Genomic DNA, 12,357 nt, shown 5'->3' with positions numbered 1-12,357 from the left:
TGTCTATCTACATTAAACCATCTTAACGGAACCCCTGCAAGGAAGGGACTGGAATAATGAAAATGAGTTCTGGTTAACCTTACGGTGTAAAATAGTTACAAAGAGATGTAACCTAGTGTCTGTTGTGTATCCAATGGACACAGAAAATATGAAATAAACTAGAGAAAGAGAACATGAGACTCACAAAAAAGTAAAATTAACACAACCATAGATTTACCATTAATAATAACTATGAATTAAATTTGGTTTTTCAGCACAATACAATTTAGTGTCAGTTGAAGAAGGCACTCTCAGCCAATTACTGGTTGAGGAAGGTCACCACTAAAGCTGAGCAGTCCTTTCCTAACATTTCCGGCATGTTGGTTGGGACAGGAAAAGGAGAACATCGAGGACAGGAGAACCACTGGAACAGAAGTGATGGAGGACTGGAGCGGGTGAGTATGTATTCTTTTATATTTTTAAAGGGTAACTGTCATGTTTTCATCAAATAATCAGTTTTAGCATATGTTACTGCTGCTGCAGCACTATGAGTAAAGCAATCTTTAGTTTCTTCACATACCACTGTTTTCCTTGAGTTTTTCCCTTAGTTACGACTGTTTAAACATTTACAATATGAGGACCTTCTCAAGATGGCTCTTCTACCAGTTCTCTGAGGCGGAAACTGCTTTCCCTCACTTCCCATACCCACTTGCTGTAGCCAGAAGCTTCCTGCCAGCCAATCAGATTGGATTACTGAGATACACGCCTCCTCACTCTGAAGCCTAATGCAAGCATGCAGTGTGAAGGACCACCCCTCTGTCTTCTGTTTATACTAAAAGGAAGACAGACAAGCCATAGCAACGGTCTTTTAAGGGACCAGGGGAAAGGGACAGAGGACATTTATGAAAGCTGTTATTATAAGGTAATTACAGATCTTTTGACAGACTAACTCAGGTATACATGCCTAGCTCTAATAAACTTGCAGATAAAAAAACAAAATGACAGTTACCCTTAACCACCTCCGGACCGCCTAACGCAGGATCGCGTTCCGGAGGTGGCAGCCCTGCGCACAGTCACGCATATACGCGTCATCTCGCGAGACGCGAGACTTCCTGTGAACGCGCGCACACAGGTGTGCGCGCTCACAGGAACGGAAGGTAAGAGAGTTGATCTCCAGCCTGCCAGCGGCGATCGTTCGCTGGCAGGCTGGAGATGTGTTTTTTTTAACCCCTAACAGGTATATTAGACGCTGTTTTGATAACAGCGTCTAATATACCTGCTACCTGGTCCTCTGGTGGTCCCCTTTGTTTGGATCGACCACCAGAGGACACAGGTAGCTCAGTAAAGTAGCACCAAGCACCACTACACTACACCCCCCCCCCGTCACTTATTAACCCCTTATTAGCCCCTGATCACCCCTAATCACCCCTGATCACCCCATATAGACTCCCTGATCACCCCCCTGTCATTGATTACCCCCCTGTCATTGATCAACCCCCTGTAAAGCTCCATTCAGACGTCCGCATGATTTTTACGGATCCACTGATAGATGGATCGGATCCGCAAAACGCATCCGGACGTCTGAATGAAGCCTTACAGGGGCGTGATCAATGACTGTGGTGATCACCCCATATAGACTCCCTGATCACCCCCCTGTCATTGATTACCCCCCTGTAAAGCTCCATTCAGACGTCCGCATGATTTTTACGGATCCACTGATAGATGGATCGGATCCGCAAAACGCATCCGGACGTCTGAATGAAGCCTTACAGGGGCATGATCAATGACTGTGGTGATCACCCAATATAGACTCCCTGATCACCCCCCTGTAAAGCTCCATTCAGATGTCCGCATGATTTTTACGGATGCACTGATACATGGATCGGATCCGCAAAACGCATCCGGTCGTCTGAATGAAGCCTTACAGGGGCATGATCAATGACTGTGGTGATCACCCCCCTGTCATTGATTACCCCCCTGTAAAGCTCCATTCAGATGTCCAGATGATTTTTACGGATGCACTGATAGATGGATCGGATCCGCAAAACGCATCCGGACGTCTGAATGAAGCCTTACACGGGCGTGATCAATGACTGTGGTTATCACCCCATATAGACTCCCTGATCACCCCCCTGTCATTGATCACCCCCCTGTCGATGATCAACCCCCCTGTCATTGATCAACCCCCCTGTCATTGATCACCCCCCCTGTCATTGATCACCCCTCTGTAAGGCTCCATTCAGATATTTTTTTGGCCCAAGTTAGCGGAATTTTTTTTTTTTTTTCTTACAAAGTCTCATATTCCACTAACTTGTGTCAAAAAATAAAATCTCACATGAACTCCCCATACCCCTCACGGAATCCAAATGCGTAAAATTTTTTAGACATTTATATTCCAGACTTCTTCTCACGCTTTAGGGCCCCTAGAATGCCAGGGCAGTATAAATACCCCACATGTGACCCCATTTCGGAAAGAAGACACCCCCAGGTATTCCGTGAGGGGCATATTGAGTCCATGAAAGATTGAAATTTTTGTCCCAAGTTAGCGGAACGGGAGACTTTGTGAGAAAAAAATAAAAAATATCAATTTCCGCTAACTTGTGCCAAAAAAAAAAAAATTTCTATGAACTCGCCATGCCCCTCATTGAATACCTTGGGGTGTCTTCTTTCCAAAATGGGGTCACATGTGGGGTATTTATACTGCCCTGGCATTCTAGGGGCCCCAAAGCGTGAGAAGAAGTCTGGTATCCAAATGTCTAAAAATGCCCTCCTAAAAGGAATTTGGGCACCTTTGCGCATCTAGGCTGCAAAAAAGTGTCACACATCTGGTATCGCCGTACTCAGGAGAAGTTGGGGAATGTGTTTTGGGGTGTCATTTTACATATACCCATGCTGGGTGAGAGAAATATCTTGGTCAAATGCCAACTTTGTATAAAAAAATGGGAAAAGTTGTCTTTTGCCAAGATATTTCTCTCACCCAGCATGGGTATATGTAAAATGACACCCCAAAACACATTCCCCAACGTCTCCTGAATACGGCGATACCACATGTGTGACACTTTTTTGCAGCCTAGGTGGGCAAAGGGGCCCATATTCCAAAGAGCACCTTTAGGATTTCACAGGTCATTTACCTACTTACCACACATTAGGGCCCCTGGAAAATGCCAGGGCAGTATAACTACCCCACAAGTGACCCCATTTTGGAAAGAAGACACCGAAAGGTATTCCGTGAGGGGCATGGCGAGTTCCTAGAATTTTTTATTTTTTGTCACAAGTTAGTGGAAAATGATGATTTTTTTTTTTTTTTTTTTTTCATACAAAGTCTCATATTCCACTAACTTGTGACAAAAAATAAAAAGTTCCATGAACTCACTATGCCCATCAGCGAATACCTTGGGGTCTCTTCTTTCCCTGGCATTCTAGGGGCCCAAATGTGTGGTAAGGAGTTTGAAATCAAATTCTGTAAAAAATGACCTGTGAAATCCGAAAGGTGCTCTTTTGTATATGGGCCCCTTTGCCCACCTAGGCTGCAAAAAAGTGTCACACATCTGGTATCTCCGTAATCGGGAGAAGTTGGGGAATGTGTTTTGGGGTGTCATTTTACATATACCCATGCTGGGTGAGAGAAATATCTTGGCAAAAGACAACTTTTCCCATTTTTTTATACAAAGTTGGCATTTGACCAAGATATTTATCTCACCCAGCATGGGTATATGTAAAAAGACACCCCAAAACACATTCCTCAACTTCTCCTGAGTACGGAGATACCAGATGTGTGACACTTTTTTGCAGCCTAGGTGGGCAAAGGGGCCCACATTCCAAAGAGCACCTTTCGGATTTCACAGGTCATTTACCTACTTACCACACATTTGGGCCCCTAGAATGCCAGGGCAGTATAACTACCCCACAAGTGACCCCATTTTGGAAAGAAGAGACCCCAAGGTATTCGCTGAGCGGCATAGTGAGTTCATGGAAGTTTTTATTTTTTGTCAGAAGTTTGTGGAATATGAGACTTTGTATGAAAAAAAAAAATATATAAAAAATCATCATTTTCCACTAACTTGTGACAAAAAATAAAAAATTCTAGGAACTCGCCATGCCCCTCACGGAATACCTTGGGGTGTCTTCTTTCCAAAATGGGGTCACTTGTGGGGTAGTTATACTGCCCTGGTATTCTAGGGGCCCAAATGTGTGGTAAGGAGTTTGAAATCAAATTCAGGAAAAAATGAGGAGTGAAATCCGAAAGGTGCTCTTTGGAATATGGGCCCCTTTGCCCACCTAGGCTGCAAAAAAGCGTCACACATCTGGTATCCCCGTACTCAGGAGAAGTTGAGGAATGTGTTTTGGGGTGTCTTTTTACATATACCCATGCTGGGTGAGATAAATATCTTGGTCAAATGACAACTTTGTATAAAAAAATGGGAAAAGTTGTCTTTTGCCAAGATATTTCTCTCACCCAGCATGGGTATATATAAAATGACACCCCAAAACACATTCCCCACCTTCTCCTGAGTACGGAGATACCAGATGTGTGACACTTTTTTGCAGCCTAGGTGGGCAAAGGGGCCCATATTCCAAAGAGCACCTTTCGGATTTCACAGGTCATTTTTTACTGAATTTGATTTCAAACTCCTTACCACACATTTGGGCCCCTAGAATGCCAGGGCAGTATAACTACCCCACAAGTGACCCCATTTTGGAAAGAAGAGACCCCAAGGTATTCGCTGATGGGCATAGTGAGTTCATAGAACTTTTTATTTTTTGTCACAAGTTAGTGGAATATGAGACTTTGTAAGAAAAAAAAAAATAAAAAAAAAAATCATCATGTTCCGCTAACTTGTGACAAAAAATAAAAAGTTCTATGAACTCACTATGCCCATCAGCGAATACCTTAGGGTGTGTACTTTCAGAAATGGGGTCATTTGTGGGGTGTTTGTACTGTCTGGGCATTGTAGAACCTCAGGAAACATGACAGGTGCTCAGAAAGTCAGAGCGGCTTCAAAAAGCGGAAATTCACATTTTTGTACCATAGTTTGTAAACGCTATAACTTTTACCCAAACCATTTTTTTTTTACCCAAACATTTTTTTTTTATCAAAGACATGTAGAACTATAAATTTAGAGCAAAATTTCTATATGGATGTCGTTTTTTTTGCAAAATTTTACAACTGAAAGTGAAAAATGTCATTTTTTTGCAAAAAAATCTTTAAATTTCGATTAATAACAAAAAAAGTAAAAATGTCAGCAGCAATGAAATACCACCAAATGAAAGCTCTATTAGTGAGAAGAAAAGGAGGTAAAATTCATTTGGGTGGTAAGTTGCATGACCGAGCAATAAACGGTGAAAGTAGTGTAGGTCAGAAGTGTAAAAAGTGGCCTGGTCTTTCAGGGTGTTTAAGCACTGGGGGCTGAGGTGGTTAAAGTCCATTTCCACATAGTTTTTTTTATTGCACTGGAAAATCTATTTAACCCCTTGGCACCGCAGTTTTTTCTGGGAGTTGACAGCAATTTTTTTTTCTTTTTGTCTGACATTCTGGCTGATATTTATAACTCCTACATTTTACCGACAGTATATCCATAGAAGGACCTACTTTTTTTTTTTGTGGGATGTCTGTCTGATGGGTACCATAACTGTCTGCCTGCCTTTTTTATTCTTCCATTCATATAAATGTATAAGGATTTGTTTTTTTTACAGTCAAAGTTGTAATTTCTAAGGATCCCATTATTGCATATAATGTAGTGGGAAGCTGGAAAATAAATTCTAAATGGGGGGGAAATGGAAAACTAAAACGTAATTCTACCAAAGTATTATGTGTTTCATTTTTAAGGCATTCCCTATGCATAGTTGCCAAGTGTCCCAAATTTTCCGGGACTGTCCCCGATTTTCAAAAAAATAGGTTTGGCCAACACAAACCCCACCCAAGTATGCCTATGTGGCAAAAACGGCATATTAACCTAATTCTCTGGGTCAGTATGATTACAGTTATACCACTTTTTTTGCATCACCATATTCTGAACCCCATAACTTTTTATATTTATGTCTACGGAGCTGTGTGAAGACTGATTTTTTGCAGGACGATCTTGCGATCTTTATTAATTGATAATTGGGAGTGTTTATGACTGATTACTTTTTATAAATTTTTTGGGGGGTGGGATTGAAGGGACCATTTAGATTTTTTTAATTCAGGCATTTTGAGATGCAGCGACACCAATGATTTATTTTTTTCTGTAAAATGGTAAAAGGAAAAAGGATTTGATTTTTCATATCTTTTTGGGTTCAGGTTTGAGTTGCTATGACAGGAGTTGGAGCTTTCAGAAGGCCCCAGGCTGCCTTAACAATAAACGGCCCCCACAATCTCATATCGGGAAAGCCCTTTGGTTACCAGGACCCCAGCAGTAACAGTAAATGACCATTCAGATGCCATGGTTGCAGTTGACCACAGTATCTCAGGGTTAAAAGTCTGTGCTTGGGTTTGTCCATGATCATCGACTCTGCCATCTGGTGTCTTTTGTGTAAAACAGCAGGCACTCTATGACTACGGTGTATGGTGGATGTCGAGAAGGGGTAAACTATGTAAACCTATGACATAAATCCAAACAAAATGGAACATTAAATCATACAACCAAGCCATCAAACCTAGTAACCTGTGACACTGAACTTAACACAATACAGCTATTATTTCAAAACCAACAGATTGGAACAATGGACCTCTTTGCCTAACCATGTCTTCTAAGCCCAAGGTTTGTGCCCAACCTCACCAATAGTCTGAATGAACAGCATTCATATACTAAAACCTAACCATTCCACAAGTAACCGGCCATATAATTAGATCAACAATTGTAGCAAGCTCCTGAGGAGCCAGTGCAGAGGATGGGAGTGGTAGTGGCCCTGATGAGATGTTGTGTCATGGTTTACTCCCTCAGACCGTTGCTATCTGGGGATCAGTGCAGTGAAAATGTAGTATAAAGAATCAGGCCAGAAGTAAATGTAAAAGTAAAAACTTAAAATAGAACTTGTGGCACACCTAGCAGCAGTAAATACAAAGTGCAGTTTCTGGCACTGGATGAGGAGGTATGGTGGCAGTAGGAAGGCACTAGCAGCAGGAAAGAATAGATAAGCTTTGACAATCACCTATTGTGAATGGTGGATCCTGTCTTATCTGTCATTCTAATCCTGCCTGTAATGATAACACCTCTGTGTATAGATAAGCAGTAACTACATTAAAGTGATCTGTACAGACCAAGAAGTGATGTCTATTATTAGGCTTAGTGGCCAGTGTGAAAATTGTAGGATTTTATGCTTTTTGTTTAAATATAGATATTGACATGGAAAAGTTTAAATAACATCATTAAAAATTCTTTAAAAATATGATTTAAACAATAAGTCACTTTCTGATAACACATTGTTCTGACAGGTGAAGAATATCTGCTTTCTGGGTTTCCCTGTGGAGTGTTGGTCTCAGAATGGAATAAGATACAGTTCCTGGGAGTGGAAGCTCTGACATGTTCTTCCTCACTCTCCCACTATCAGAACAGGAACTCTCCTCTCATCTCCGAAACTAGACTTGAACTTCTCCTCCTGGCAGGAAGTAGGACCAGCACACTCCTACCAAAAGGGGAGGAACAGAGTGGTTAGCCCTGTTCCTCCCAACCACTGCCAACCATTACCTCCTCTGCTGGAACAAATGACATAACATCACATTACATTACATAGCATTGCATATAAAACATTAAACAATTGCAGATACCCCCAGGTCTGTGGTGCTGCACAAGCATATACTGTACAGAGGTAATGTTCGGTTGTCCACATAATTTCAGCTATGAATTGTCTATTACTAATGAGCGAAGTTTTGAAAAATTTAATTATGACCATTCGCCGAAGTTCTTCAAGAAATTCGATTTGTAACAAATTAATTTGTCACGAATCATGGATAAATCAGATATTCCTAGGCCACTCTGCCTAATCATATGCATGGAACTTAAACCGCAGGGACAGTGCAGGGAGAATGTAGGGAGAGGAGTGTGCAGTGTGCATTACATTTAGAGAGGAGTTAAGCACATTATCTTGTAAGTAGCAGGTGCAATGACAGGGAGCAGCGATAGCGCCGCCACCGGCATCTGAGTGTAAAAACAATGTGAAATTAACATTAAAAATTTTTTTAAATCGAACTTACCGCCTCCATTTGCTCGCGACGGGCCGGCTGCTGCCATCTTGCTTGAAGATCTGGAGCGAAATCTCACGCGGTGCGAGAATATGTCATCACGCCGGCTGGCGTGGTGACGTCATACGTCACCACACATGGGATTTCGGACGAGATCTTCAATCAAGATGGAGGCTGGCGGCCCATCGCGAACAAATGGAGGAGGTAAGTATGATTTGTTTTTTTGTTTTTTTTACACTATTTCAGGTTAAATCGATTCGCTGACATGAAGCACGAGGAAATTCGCTCATCTCTAATTACATTCTAGTGCACCCACATTCATAGTTAATCCGTTCTGTACTGTGTCGTCAGTATTACAGGCAGTTGTAATTTATCTCTGTCTACATCACTGTGCAGGGCACCAAGATTCATAGCTAATCCCTTCTGTTGGCTGTGGAATTACTGTGCGTCAGAATTACAGCTCAATAAAAGCGTAAGGTCTAATTTATCACTGTGGGCTTAACCGTGCAGTGCCCCAAGATTCAAATAGTAGCCCCATAACAGAATAGGGACAGTGGCAGCAGTAGTGGCCCTATGACAGAGTGGGGAGGGTGGCAGCAGCAGTAATACTGTGTTAACATCACTGTCTATTCTTCAGTTCTTCTGATCTGTCAGAAGTACATACATATTTTTTTTTAAAATCCTATATTTTGAGCATCCATAAAGCCTCTTTCAGATGGTCAGCATTTTGTCAGTGTTTTGCATCACTATTTAATCAGTAATTGTAACCTAAAAACAGGAGTGGGTCCAAATGAGAGATAAAATGTAATGGAATTATTTGCATCTCTGTGTTTTGGACCCACTTCTGCTTTTGGCTTCCAAATTCTGATTAACCTCCTAACAGTCACGTTAAAATTGGAAAACTCCTCCCAAAATGTCATTTTTTTATTGTACATTTTTTATGTGTGTCTTCAGTAAATCTTGTTGGCGCACAACTCAGGGGACACTATTGCATTTTTAACCCGTTTGTGACCATCATTAATTTTAGCCTTAAAGGGGGTATCCGAGGATGGAAATGGTCCCTCATACGCCCAGGCCTCTCACACTGATTCTACTTACCGGGCTCCCCGCACCGCTCCTGGTCCCCACACTGCCGCAGCTGCTTCTTCCCATGCGTGGATGAAAACATCTGGTGTCTGGGAAGGACCAGCCAATGGCAAGCGGTGATGGGGACGAGCATTCCTAGCGTCACCTGCAATGCTAGGGAGACTCGTCCCCGTCACCGCCGGCCATTGGCTGTTCCCCCCCGACACCGGATGTTTTCATCCGCGCATGGAAAAAAAGCAGCTGTGGCAGTGCGGGGACCAGGTGCGGCACAGGGAGCGGGGAGCCAGGTAAATAGAATCAGTTTATTTTTTATTTTGCGGGATTAGTTGTAGGTTTTTTAGGAAACATTCTGGGGTATATATGGGCTTTGTATTGTTTGAAAGCTTTTAGACAATACCAGAATGACAGCAATATCTTCAGTACATTGGAAGATAGCACTGTTAGAAAGACCAGTTGCATGATTCTAGCTGCTACCATTCATAAGTAGAAAAATCCAAATTTATGGGCAGCACTGCGACAAAAAAGTAAAAACGGAGTGCCAGCGGCTACGGAGGCGATACATCACCATAAAACGATAAGGAATAAAATCCACAGCACCTCCAGATAGTGAAAATGTGTGTTTAATCACCAGTAAGCAACATTTTGGTTCTCTCAATGGAACCTTTCTCAAGCAGTGACGTTGCTTAATGGTGATTAAACGCACATTTTCACTATCTGGAGGTGCCGTGGAATTAATTCCTAATGCTACCATTCATAAGATAGCAGCAGCTAGAGCACTCCAGCTCTGAGGGGTCAGCTTTAGCATTTGAAGTTTACAAAGGGCTTAATAAAATCTGTAAAAAGGAGATAGAATTTGCAAAAATACAAAACAAACAGCAGGTGGCAAAAGAGAGCAAAACAAATCCCCAAAAATTCTTTAAATATATAAATGCTATATAAATGCTAAAAAACCAAGGTCTGAGAAGGTAGGTCCCTAAATAATGGCAAAGGTGGGTTAGTCACTGAAGATAAGGAAAAGGCAGAGTTATTAAATGTTTTTTTTAGCTCTGTATATACAAAACAAGAAAAATGAGCTGATATCTGTGGTGCTGGGGCTGTTAGTACATCCAGTAATATACTCAATTGGCTAACTCCACGATAAAGTTAAATAAGTTAAAGGGCTTCTGTCACTCCACTAAACAATTTTTTTTTTTTGTCTCCTTAAAATCCTTTTCTTTCGATTTCTCAATATATAGGGCTATTACTCAGTTTGGTTCAGTAGTTATATAAAAAAACCTGACTTTTATAATATGCAAATTACCTCTTTAGCAGCAAGTAGCGCGGCTACCTGCTGCTAGCAGCCGCATCCTCCATTCATAATGACGCCCCCTCCTCATGTTGATTGACAGGACCAGCCAATGCGCTCGTCCTCTGACTGGCCCTGTCTGCGTTTTAAATCTCGCGCCGGTCTTCAGTTGGCGCAGGCGCACTGAGTGGAGGACGCTCGTTCGGCCGCTCTATCCTCAGTGCGCCTGCGCCGATGATGTCACATGTACACCGGGCGCAGGCGCAATGAGGATGGAGCAGCCGAGCAAGCGTCCTCCACTCAGTGGAGCCAGCGCCAACTAAAGACCGGCACGAGATTTAAAACGCAGACAGGGCCAGTCAGAGGACGAGCGCATTGGCTGATCCTGTCAATCAACATGAGGAGGGGGCGTTATTATGAATGGAGGATGCGGCTGCTAGCAGCAGGTAGCCGCCCTACCTGCTGCTAGAGAGGTAATTTGCATATTATAAAAGTCAGTTTTTTTATATAACTATTGAACCAAACTGAGTAATAGCATTATATATTGAGAAATCGCAGCATAAGGATTTTAAGGAGACAAAAAAAAAAATATTGTTTAGTGGAGTGACAGAAGCCCTTTAAATAAGTTAAATGTGAACAAGGCTCTGGGTCCAGATGGATTACACCCAAGAGTGCTTAAAGAGCTCAGTTCAATCATTGATGTGCCCGTGTTTATAATTTTTAAAGATTCTCTAGGTACTTGTACAGTGCCAAGTGATTGTCGCAAGGCAAACGTGGTGCCCATATTCAAAAAAGGATCTAGGTCCTCCACAGGTAATTATAGACCAGTTAGTTTAACTTCTATTGTGGGAAAAATGTTTGAAGGACTCTTAAGGGACTATATACAGGAGTATGTGACTGTAAATAATATTATAAGTGATAACCAACATGGGTTTACCAAGGACAAAAGTTGTCAGACTAACCTGATTTGTTTTCATGAGGAGATGAGTAGTAGCTTGGACAGAGGGACGGCTGTGGATGTAGTGTTTCTGGATTTTGCAAAGGCTTTTGATACTGTCCCTCATAGAATTTTAATAAGTAAAGTAAGGTCTATAGGCTTGGAAAGTATAGTTTGTAATTGGATTGAAAACTGGCTGAGAGTTGTGGTCAATGATTCCTATTCAGAATGGTACCAGGTTATAAGTGGTGTACCCCAAGGTTCAGTGTTAGGTCCTCTATTATTTAATTTATTTATTAATGATGTTGAAGACAGGATAATTAGCACAATTTCTATTTTTGCAGATGACACTAAGCTATGTAGTACTGTACAGTCTATGGAAGATGTCCATAAACTACAAGCTGACTTGAACACTCTGAGTGATTGAGCATCAACTTGGCAAATGAGGTTCAATGTGGATAAATGTAAAGTTATGCATCTTGGTATTAATGATCTCTGTGCGTCATATGTCCTAGGGGATGTAACACTGGGGGAGTCACTTGTAGAAAAGGTTTTGGGTGTCCTTTTAGATGGTAGATTAAATAACAGCTTACAATGTCAATCAGCTGCTTCTAAGGCCACCAGGATATTGTCATGCATTAAACGAGGCATGGACTCGTGGGGCAGGGATGTAATACTACCACTTTACAAAGCAATGGTGTGGCCTCATCTGGAATATGCAGTTCAGTTCTGGGCACCAGTCCATAGAAAGGACGCTCTGCAGCTGGAAAAAGTACAGAGGAATGCGACTAAACTCATAAGGGGCATGGACGGTCTTAGTTATGAAGAAAGATTCAAAGAATTGAATTTATTTAATCTTGAGAGGAGACGTCTAAGGGGGGGACATGAATAACCTATACAAGTATATAA

The 12,357-nt window shown here is 41.8% G+C and overlaps 1 protein-coding gene across 1 annotated transcript in view; it reads right to left on the bottom strand.

Moving 5' to 3' along the window:
• The window catches only part of HCN1 (hyperpolarization activated cyclic nucleotide gated potassium channel 1), a 465,956-nt gene that overhangs the window by 104,173 nt on the left and 349,426 nt on the right, over positions 1–12,357 (bottom strand). The window lies entirely within an intron of this gene.

This window comes from Bufo bufo, chromosome 2, assembly GCF_905171765.1.
Source record: "Bufo bufo chromosome 2, aBufBuf1.1, whole genome shotgun sequence".
Lineage (NCBI taxonomy): Eukaryota > Metazoa > Chordata > Amphibia > Anura > Bufonidae > Bufo > Bufo bufo.
This window is presented reverse-complemented; position numbering and strand designations above follow the sequence as displayed.